Source organism: Aphis gossypii, chromosome 3 (genome assembly GCF_020184175.1).
Source record: "Aphis gossypii isolate Hap1 chromosome 3, ASM2018417v2, whole genome shotgun sequence".
Classification (NCBI taxonomy): domain Eukaryota; kingdom Metazoa; phylum Arthropoda; class Insecta; order Hemiptera; family Aphididae; genus Aphis; species Aphis gossypii.
The window spans coordinates 16,794,435-16,807,109 of record NC_065532.1 but is presented as its reverse complement, the minus strand read 5'-3'; the positions used below and the strand labels follow the sequence as shown (position 1 = coordinate 16,807,109).

Genomic DNA, 12,675 nt, shown 5'->3' with positions numbered 1-12,675 from the left:
GTCTACGATTGCCCGTTTTTTACTCTATTATACGAATTTATGTATTATGTGCGTTTAAAATACTAGATTAGATCTTTAGCTTACTTAGGCATGATACTTTTTAAATAAGCTAAACCTTTAACAAATCAAATATATATATATATATTATACCTATAAACGTTATAAACACAATTATAATATCACGACTTTCTATACATGATATAACCATTTCAAAATATTTATTTTTTATAGACGTTTGAAGTTTTTAAATTTAAATTTTTTTATCACTAAAAAAACACCATATGGGTCAAAATGTTTGAAAATTTAATTCAAGATTTTTCATATGGTTTTTACATCTAATAGTAGTTTAAAAAATTGAATTTATGTTGTTAAACATTAAATTTATAAAATGTTTAATATTTTATTTTTAGCTAAGGATTGAAAATGTAAAACAAGGTTTCTTTATAAGTGTTTCATACTATAACAAACAAATCTAAAAATATATAAATACCGTTTTTTAAATTCAATTTTGAAAGATATAATGTTTTCAACAAAATTAATTCAACCTACTGTGTTATTATGCCAGCAAAATAAATTACTTTAGCAATAATATCACAAATTATATTAAAATGTACATTAGAGTGGTATCTATTTTACCATCGCTTTAATTAATAAATGTATAATTTAATAATTGAAAGTATATTTAACTACTAAACCACCAGTATTAAAATCATTTATTGGTAAGAATGTTAGGTTATCATCTAACATGTCACAAAATTGGCAAAACTCTGAATTTGAACTATGGAATTTTTCAAGACTGCATAACTTTTAGATTTTTCCAATGATAAAAGCATCTCTGAATTTTTACATCTTTTTCAATAACTGTTTTAATAGCATCGATTATTGCTTTTTTAAAGTCCTCATTAATTATTTGTAGGTCCGGAAAAATGAATGACAGTTATTGGAATATTAGTGGTAAAATGTTCATCCATATACCAGATACAAGCTTTAGATAAATATTTTAAACCATTATTTGTTGCAAAAACAATTATTCGTTATGTGGCGTCAATTCTGTTAAGTGCCGTGCAACAAAAATCATGTTATTTTATCATCAAAATAAAACTGATCATCCTCAATAACTAATTCACTAAAATAATAATTAGGGTTGTTCTTCGATTTCTATCTTTTTACAATAATTATTTTACAGTTTATTCAGCTGACATTATAGCTTTTATATTACAGTGCACTTTTGATACTATTTAAGCAAATATTCGTTCTGACCACTTTTTGTTAGCATTTATAAGTTGGAAGCATTTCGTTCAGACATTTTATGATATTGATCTCATCTATGTTATAACTTATAAGTATATAATAATATATTGATAAAATAATTTTTAATTACCTACGCGTGATTCATAATAGCTTAATGCAGTTTCTAATATTCTTGGAAATTTTAGTAAATTTTACTTAACACAGCACCATGAAATTGTTTTAATACCTAAATATATTTTACAGAATATATATGACGTGTTCATTAAATACGATTTTTTATCCACTTTCTTATGATTTCGTTACTTCCATATTAACTATTTAACTCAACTTTTAATAATTCTTTAAATTACACTTCACGTTAATAAGAAAATCGAACGACGTTGTCTAAGATGAAGATATTAATGATAACGATGTAACCTAACTAAACATAATAAGTACAGTCACAGCTTATAGGTACAATATAGCAAAATCTAATAAATAATAATCAAATAAAATCGTTAAAGTCATTCACACTTGTTGATTATGTAACAATAATATACGTACCTATTTATATATTTTAATGGCGTGTTTTCTCGTTAATTTTCTAGTTGGAAATAAAATTATTATTATATATTATTATTAGTGTTATATACTTACCAGCGTAATTGAATTATTTAACATTTTAACGTAACTTAAATTTTATTTATTTTTTTTTTTTGGAGATTCAGCCCTCGAGAAAAAAGTTTATTCTAGTTGTAATAAAATAATAAAAAGTCAGATAATTTATTAGGCAATATATTCAAAATACATCTTCTAGATACAATTCTTCTCTGTTTTTGTTGTGTATTTTAATTTTTTTTTCTTATTTTAACGATTCGAGGACACACAAAATAGGTGACTAATTGCTTTTCGACAGTTCACTTACAATGATTCATCATTTCACGTTTATATTAATTTAGACCTTTTAACAAGGTCGTTGTTAGAACTTAGATAGTACCTTCCACGTATAGTAAAAGCCACCATTTGATTTCTGAACTCTCACTTCCAGATAACTATATTATCCCCTGATCATGTCATCACGGTCGTCACGGTCCTTTCACCTTTACATATTTCATTATTTCGAGTGCGTTTGAATTCATTACTTGTTTTATGGTGGCTTTTGACGTAGACGACGACGAAATAAATTATACCCATACAATATGGTAAAACACAAAAGACAATTGTCTTTTTAATATAGTTAAGTGTGTCTAGTATCCGTGATTTTCATTTTATCGTCTGTGTCTCACTTCATAGTTTGATTCTTCCGTCAAATTCATGTTTTCTATTACTTTTTTCCGGATCTTGACTATGATTTAATAAAACTATCCATATATTATACATACAAAGGTGATTCTAGAAACCATATACTCACTCCTCCCTTTTATTGTTTTGCAATGCATTTATTAAAATTCCGATTTTTGTAAATTGTTTATATGTGTATTATAAAATAACTTATATATAAGACATGAGTTGCACAATGCATCGATGTTATTTTTCACCCATTGTGAATGCATCATATTATGCATTGAACATTTGAAACGTATTTATTATTCATGTCGTATATAAAACACCAGTATTAGGAGAGACTGAATGCGATTGCCACACGGGACCAACAACGTAATACATGTAATGGCTACATTTGTAGTCTATATAAATATTTAAAATAAAATAGGTCAGCAAATACAGTTGTCCTAGGTACTATGTGGTTAATTATTAACTATGATATTATCATCATGTTTTCAGATTGAGGATTAAAAAATTAAAAAATCAAGTATTAATATTTTTGATTATAAATAATATACTAATTAATTATTTTACTTTTTTACTCCCATATAGTATTACCTATTTTATTGTTATGCATACCTATGTTCACAGAAAAAAATTTTGTCTACTTTAAGCAACCTACTGAATATATTCCGTATGTTTAATTTTTTATGAAATATTGTTTAGGAACAATTAACAAATGTCACAACTTACAATATACAGTAATATATAATATACATATAATATTTATTATAATAAATAGTAAAACTTTATTATCAATTTGACTGCAAACTCATAAACTTTTTTTAAAAATAATTTTTAAGTATTTTAATGAATATGAACAATAAATATATCATATTCTAGTTGAAAGTTAGTGATTCACAGAACTATAGGTACAATGTATAGAATGTATGTATGTATGTATAAATTTATAGGTGGCATGCTATAATATAATGAATTGAAAAATTTAGTATAATTCTTTTGAAAAAATGTGGTGAAGTGGGTACAGTTGTACAGTATTACTGTACGGCAGGTGTTGAACAGGTCATTGTAATGAATGTAATGGATATGTTCAATTTGAATTCAATGACATATATTTGTGTGTAAAAAACGGTTCTCAGCGGAGACAGTTCATCAGCCTATATTTATGTTATATTTGTTGATATCACTATTAGGTAAATTAATTTGTTTAACTATTATTAACACAGTAAATTTGAAATGATTTTTCCCAAAGACATTGCATTTGAAAAAATCTTTATGTGCATAAAATATATTATTATTATACATAAAAGTTTTATGTCTCAGTGGATATTATTTTAACTATAATAAAATAATGAGTACCTATCGTTATTCATAGATCAGAATATTATGTTTAATTTCGTAAAAATTCAAACTTAAAATGTCTATACTCTATAAGAATAAATTATGTTCACATCACATATTTTTTAAATTTCATGATTTCTATATGAAATATTTATGAAGAACGTTATATTAAACTGTTGATCCTAAACTATAAAAATTTCACATATTTAACTACAAAAAGGTTTTCAAATTATGGTGATTTTAAGGAATTTTTTCAAAACTTCAACAAAAATCACAATTTATTAGACAGCTGTGTAACCATATATAGTTTAATAGTTTTAAAGTATATGTTCAATAAAAGTTATGTTCATGTAAAAGTATGAAACGAGTTTCGTGTTCCTCCCTATTGGTTAAATATAGGTAATATTTGTACTTTAAAGAGGTCACTTTTCTACTATTCTGTGCTAAAATAAGTAAAACAAGTGTTGTGATACAACGCAAATAATGTAGTTATAAACAGTCAGCTGGGTTGTATCTACCTAGTTGCCATATCAAAATGTATTTTTCACCTTATTAAGAAGATAAATTGTTTATATAAATTACATTTATTGCTAAATTAAACGTTCACTTAAATTCTAATGAATAAATTGATTTTACAGAGTTATTTATGTGTATAAACGATAAGAAGATAAAAAATACTTCGTTCTTGAACTTTGAGAATGGTTTCAATAGTAACTTAAGTCAAAAGTTTGTAATAGCAAAAGTTTGTACTTCGACAACATCAATTATATTTTTTTTATGTAACCCAAAAACAAATAACCGTATAAGAATATACGACTTACAAAAAATGGTCACTGGGTCAAATATCTTCATATCTTGTTAATTTAACTTTTAAACATTTCAAAAATACATAGTCACAATAGTTATTACTTATAAGTGTTATAACTTATAAAGTTTAAATTTAACATTTTTACAAAATTATAAATATCTCGAAAATTTGTAAATTAATTTGTAGTTTATGTAATTCATAAATATTTTCTTTTCAAATTTTAAAATTTAAAATTTAATACAAAATTTCTCATAAGTTTTTCTACCAATTATATATAAAAAAAAGTTTACCAAAAAGTCACATTACCTAATATATTTTGTGCAGTTGAAGTTAATATTTTTACAGCGATGGATAATCCTCCGTAAAATAACTATGTTTTTTCGATCAATTTTTGATATCATGTTAAAATTAAAAAAAAAAATAACTGTAGGTATTTGAAATGTTGAGCATATTTTTATTTTATCATTTTCCACATAATATATTATAATCCCAATATTGCTAAATATTTTGACCCTTTGTTGAGCTATAAAAAGATATTTTATATAGTTAGTTATTCTTAGTTCTTTTTTTTCTATTAATATCGATAAATATTGTTTCGCTTGGTCATACACTCATACATCTTGGATATTTAATACAAGATTCCTCATAAGTTATGACAATTTAAAATGATTAAAGATACATATAGACATAGTTTTTATTTATAAGTATTTGAAGTTTATATATTTATAAAATTCTTGAAATTTTGCAAATAATTTTTTTAATTTTTGTAGCTAAAGATTAAAAATGTAACACAAGATTTCTTTTAAGTATTCATACTATAATCAATAAAATTCAAAGATATTAACAGATATTATTTTTTTATAAATTTTAAGTTGAAATTTGAATGAATTTATTATGTATTTTCAACTACAGATAACGATATTCTTTATATTAAAAAAATAATAATCGTGGAGGTATATACGACTCAATAGAATATTATTATGTTTTATACACACAATGCCATTTTCAAATACAATGCTTTTAGCAAAAATGAATTCAACCTAATGTAGCACTGATAGAAATAAATTATTTAGATACATCATAAAATATATTTACTAATATAGGTTAATAAACCGTCTTTACTCACAACTTTTTTTCGTATGCGATGATTTATCATTGAAATTAAATTTAATACATGCATAATGAGGTCGCTCGACATCTACTGTACAAATAAAACAGTTACCTACTTTTCCCTTTTTGTTTGAACTCATAATTGGAATTTAAAATTTTGTAATGTTTATTATTTAAATATAATATATTTCATAACTACATATTTTATAATATATATACTTACAATATTATGTATTATAATTATTATTGTATATAGTAATAAGCATAACGTATCATCAGTACCTATAGTGTCTACTGTCTACATACATATTATTGTTACTTAGTAAATGTAAATATATAATGTTACAAAATATAACGTCTTGACGTAGATGCTTAATATCAATAGCGGTGAAAAATGTTGTGTTGATACCACGGCAATCCTTGAATATAATACATCCGGAAGGAAGTTAAAAACTATAATATCGCGTTCAAGAATAAATTGGAATTTGTAGCAGGCAGCAACATTATGTAACTCGGAATAAAAATACTGGAATTTAAAATAAAATTTGTAAGCTATAAAAAAAATTGTGTGTAATATTTTCTTTTAAAACTTGAGAATTTGCACGCATCGCGTATTACTGTATTGTTTAATAAAAAAAAAAATACCAACTATAGAATAAACAAAAAAATGTTTTATACTAGTAATATACTTAAATATATATATTAAGCTACAATACTTTTTTACCAAAACATTTGAGCAATTGAGAATAACCCACATTACTATAATGTTTAGATAACAACAATGTTTTTTTTTTCTAACAATTCGTAGTTATTGTGAGTTGTGACAATGTTTGAATTGTTATACAAATAAACTATACTAAAAAGCTCTTAAAATTTACAAGTGAAATATTTTTTTTAGATTTGGATCAATCCAAAAAACTAATAATTTTACGATATAGAGTATTTTTTCCAAATACTATTTTTTAGAAAAATAAAATGTTTCTTTAAAGTTTCACATATTTGTTCTATCGATAACAATAACTACTCTAATATAATAATATAAACTATATAGATCTCTAAATACATTTGTTTTGCAGGATAATCTCAGAAACTACTGGACCGATTTCAATAAAATTTATATCAATAGATTTTTTAAAATTCAGAGCATGTTTTAAACTTATTTTTCAACTTATATACCTAAATTGATGTACACAAAATGGTACGCACGAATTTCTTTTCGGTACATGAACGTCGAAACATTTTTTGCTTATATATGGGTATGCAATTACTTATAGAAAATAAAATAAGTATTATGTGATTTAACATAATTTTTTTTTTCATTGATCTCATTATGATTTATGAATATAGTTGACGAAAATTTATTTGGAAAAACCTTGATTTTTTTATGATCAATATTATATGTCACCGGTTCTAGGACAAGCACACCATTCAGGTACTTATACATTCTACTAACAACATAACAAATTAAATATTTTTGAATACATGACTTTGGAAAATTGACTCTTTTGTAATAATTTTTATTATTTAGTTTACGTATCATAAATGCAAAGTATTCAAATTATATACGCTGTGATATTTTAACGTATACGATTAAAAAAATGTATTATTCTATAAAACACGCTCAGCGATATACATGATACGTGTCTGTATGTCAATTTATCTGAAAAAGGCTTTAAAACGAATGAACCTTTTTGGACGAGGTTTCCACAGATATCATATTGTATAACAAAAAAGTGGAAAGCAATAGATAGATAAACCTTAACCCGGTCTGGGTCAGGTAGTCAAATATTAGATAAATATAATCAGAATAAAATCTATAGTAGTTATTTTAATACTATTAAAATATAGCCACTAGTATGACTAATCTACTATATATGAATCTACTACGAATTTGTATTCGTCATAAGTTTAAATCTTAATTATAAATAATACTTAAATAAATATTTTTTGAACTTTGATAAAACCTCTAATTCAACAGTAGGTACCTATAATAAAAAAAAAAAAATTAAATGCTTACAAAAAAAAAAAGAAAAATATTTAATAAGTTTACAATAAGCCACTACAATTATTGTTGAATCAGATATTACGCACCTATCGCCTATAATTCATTTTATTTCGAAATTGGATGTACCTATTGTAAAAAATATTTTGCGAAAATGCTTTATGATTGCCGAGTTATAAAACTCCATAATTTATTTGAATATTTATATTAAAAACTCATAGAAAAATGTACAAAGCATTTTCTCATACGGAATATTTTATAACGATGAAAATGTGACGTTAAAAATTTTAAATAAATAATAAATGTAAATAATACGAAGAACACTTTAATCATATAAATCATAAAATATATAGGTAGTCTAAACATAAAAGCTTGTTTGTTTTGTAGAGTGTAGGAGTACTATAATATAATTATGTAATACTATAAAACCTGAACTTTCGCACATTGGCATATATATATATATATAAGTGTAAAGCAGAAAAAAATGACATATTTTTATATTTTACTGAAAATTCTTAGAAAATATAGTCTTTATACACATATTTTGTTTTATCAGATTTATATTTACATTATATACATAATACTTTATTTATGGCAATACGTATATTGTTTAATTTGATTGTTATGGTTATAAATTATAATAATATGATACTTATGTGTTATCCCACACACACACATATTGATTTATTTAAGGATTTTTATTTATAAAATACTTATAATTGGAAGTGTTTTTTAATAACTATACACAGATACTTTAATAAAAATTTCACTTTTTATTATATTTTAATGTTCATGACACGTCTGATTTCAAAGAAATGTTGGTATGTAGTGGATTTATAAAAAAAAAAAATAATAATAAATAAAATACATAATAATATAAGGTTAATTAATTTTTAGTTTACTCAGTAAAGTCTGCCACACCTCTTATAAAAATAGGAGGAAGGATATCAGTGCATCGTTCTAACTGTTATTCGCAGAATCTCGGTTCATTGTATTTTCAAGGGGGTTTTCGTTTTGAATTAGGAATTCAAAACGGTTTGGGGATTTAAATAATCTTTTATCATATTTTTTTTTTCATAAACTAAGTTTATGACGGAGACTCGAAAGTTGGAGTTATTAACGAACTTGACAGATTTATTTTATTTAAGAGCAATGCATTTGAATTACTATTCTTAAACAAATTTCCAGTATAGAGTAAGTGACGTGATAAGTTACATTTTTATTTATTGTATTTGATTGCTTAAGAATGGTCATATCAATGGCTTATTCTAATAAATATTCTGATTGCTTTTAATGTTGTTTACTGACATAGGAACGTGCATAGTATATTAGTATTTTATATTAGGAGACACAATAACAAAAATAATTTAGGTAGGTAACAGTTACATACATACACCTGAATTACTAAATGACAATTATTCTAAACAGTATTTTATTTATAACATAGACGTACTCTCAGTATTTAATAAATAATGAAGTATAATATTAATTTAGATATTAACTTTAAAATTAAACCAAAAAAAAACAAAAATTAATAAGAATGAAAATGAAAAGAAAAAAGAAAAAGAAAAAAAAATAGTATAATAAAGAGAACTAAAATCAAAATAATTTTTTTGTTACGGCTGTCAGCGTCGGAAATTAAATTTTCGACGCCGCCAGTTGAAAGTTGGAAAATGATCTTTTCTGTTCAACAGACAGTAAATGTTTTTATCCGACTACCTACTGTCCTAGTGGTAAAGTGAAAATCTTTTTAAAAAGTGTGTGGAAAAGTGAAATCCTCCGTTACAAAACGGTCGAAAAAGTTCCAAATCAGATGAATATACATGAACGTATGTATAGATATGTTTCATTTAATACATAAAATCCTTACTGATGGGTGGGTTACTCCCAGGATGCTGATAAAACAGAATGGCAAATATAGATACCATGAACGTCAAATGCAATTCATTATGGATTACCCCATATTATATCTAATAATGATAAAGGTGTTTTGGAAGGTAGCTGGAATCGTGACAAAAAATAGTAGGTACCTATCTATAAGTAGCTCATGCAAGAAGGCAATTTCACTTACCCCAATTACACCTCACGCCCTTACCACACAATACACTATTAACTATATTATATTTCTATTCAATCTAATCTATTCTATCTGTTGGCTATTCATTACATTAAGTTTGAACTAAAATTAAATTAAATTAAATTAAATTTTTTTAAATAGATTTTTCAGGCGACATTGTATTTTAATATAGGTAATATTTTAAAATATTACACTCTCACAACACAGTTAATACTATTTTTATACTCAACTTCATAATATCATACTTTTTGATATGTGTAAAAAATATATTAAAATTAGCTAGACTTTGATAACACCATTTTCATTAAACGATTGATAAACATGATGAAACATTGAAAGCATTCGATACATTCAGTTTTATATTTTTTGAATCGTTCAAAATATCAAATCCAACGACTTTTCATATAAAATTCTCTTTATAACACGTTTTATATAAACATTTTTGTACAATAAATAGTCCAAAACATTAAAAATACTCTACGGTGTTTAACTTATTTTATATAATATAACATATTATATTATATAGGTATTAATTAGTATATTGTTCTTACTGTACAGTGTACGACAAATAAAGCTTAAATTATAATTATTATGTGTACTACTATTGTAGTATAACTTAATTGAGTTAATAGATAATTATGTAATTTCTATAAGATACCTGATTCTGTCTTTGTCTCTGATATTCATTAAAATATTAACAAACCATTTTTATACTACCAGTATTATACATTACAGACGGTTCAGACGATATAATTTGAAAAATGTAGTTTTATTTAATTTTTTAATAAATATTTTCCTTTGAAGTAAAACAAAAATACCTAGCTGAGAATAAATGTTACAATCAATATAAATATGTAAATACTAGAAAATAGAAATTATACATGACTATACTCTATTCTTTTTTTAATCATAAAATGGTGATAGGGAATATCGAAAAACAAAAAAAAATGTATATGAAAATATTGTCGAAAAGTTGAATAATACAAACAATACAGCTAAGAAAAATGTAAGAAAAATAAAATAGATATTGCAAATATTTACATACGTATAAAATGGTAGATATAAACAATACACTATCAATATACCAATTATTTGAGATTTAAAGCACTGTTTCATTTCTCCAAACGAAAATACAATTATTTTGAATACGTTTTCTTTGATCCTTCGTTGTGTAAATTAAATTTCTTCTCGAAGAAGGACTACTAATAAAAATATATTAGGAATAACTTGTAAATTAGAATTAAATTAAATTTATTTATAACACATTTTTATTTCTATTGTATTATTCTAGTGAACAACGGAATACGCATACATTGTCTGACGTGTGTTTAGTATTATATAATGCCCTATGGCAAATATTAGATCTAAATTAAAAATGCTAACGATGAAAAAAAGGAAACTTGGAAAATAAATAATAATATAAACTTTAGTATAAATATTGTCATCTTACTTTTTTTCACGTATAACAAGGAGGCCAATTATTGGGAAATCTGAGAAATTACAGTGCTTCTAATAAGTAATATATTCTTATATGTATCTTTTTTTTTGTTAGTACTTATTGCATTTATTTCCGTTTTTATGATGACTACGATCTTATTTATCGCCAATAAAACAAAAATATATCTCTTTTTATTTTACTTCATTTAGTTCAAACGAAACACATACTCACGACATCATTAATTTTAGATTCTGAGCAAAGCGATGAATGCGTATAATATGTGTTTTTTGTGTCTGTACAGTATTTTAATAATCAGAAAAAACTAAAAACAATTAAGGAAAATTAGAAATACTTACGTAACACTATTTATTATTGTTATTTTTTTATATGTAGTTCAAAAACATATAATCTTAGGTACATTGACATTTTTAATTTTTATTTCAACTTACGATAACATATTTTTTGTTTTTAAGTAAAAAAGCTTGAAAAATATAAAATGTTAGATGTCAATAAATAGTACTTAAAAATAAAAGATATTTTGAAAATTAAATCAACTTTAGAAAATAATGATTTTAGTTATTTTTTTGTTTTTCCAAAAATATTATTCGTAGGAACTACCTACGGACATTATTAATAATTAAAAAAAAATATTAACAACATAAAAAATTAAAGTTTTTGTGTATAGCCAATATTTTTTGAAATATATATAATAACATTTAAAACAAATTTCGACTCTTTTAAATAAGCTCAAACAAAAAACCCGAAAATGTAATATGTTTTATATATCTCGCACATAATTATTCTTTTATGACAAGTTCTTTGTAAAATGTCCAAAAAATAACCCGGAATTATTGTATTGCAATCTATTAGCTATGGTTTTATAATTTATTCATTTAATATCTATTTATTATACGTATATTTTATAATCTAAATAAAAGATTTTAACTTATATTAAAATCAATATTCCCCCTGCAATCTCCGGGTAAATAAATTCATACGAATAGATTTGGTTCAATTAATGTTAAAATGTATTAACCGTATAATATATTATGATATATGAGAAATTAAAAAGCACTTTTAAAACTTAGAATTAATAATCTAGATTTGTCTATTTTTTAAAGGTATAATATATTATTTATACAGTGTAAATACCCACATACTATTAAATATTTACATTCAGAAATAACTAGACTATATAATTTAGTTTACCAATCAAGAATGAAACCACTAAAAAGCATAGTACGTGGGACATCAATTCTTTGTAGCATAAAAGTTCAAAATGTATTTAAATATTTAATATTAAATATTTTAGTTTTTAACAAAATCATAATTAAATATTATAATATCGAAAAAATACAGTTTTTTTTTTTAGAAAACACACCTTT

At 23.8% G+C, this 12,675-nt stretch overlaps 1 protein-coding gene across 2 annotated transcripts in view; it reads left to right on the top strand.

Annotated features, from left to right (window-relative positions):
- Window positions 1-12,675, top strand: part of LOC114126415 (GTP-binding protein Di-Ras2-like) — a 50,742-nt gene that overhangs the window by 26,345 nt on the left and 11,722 nt on the right. The window lies entirely within an intron of this gene.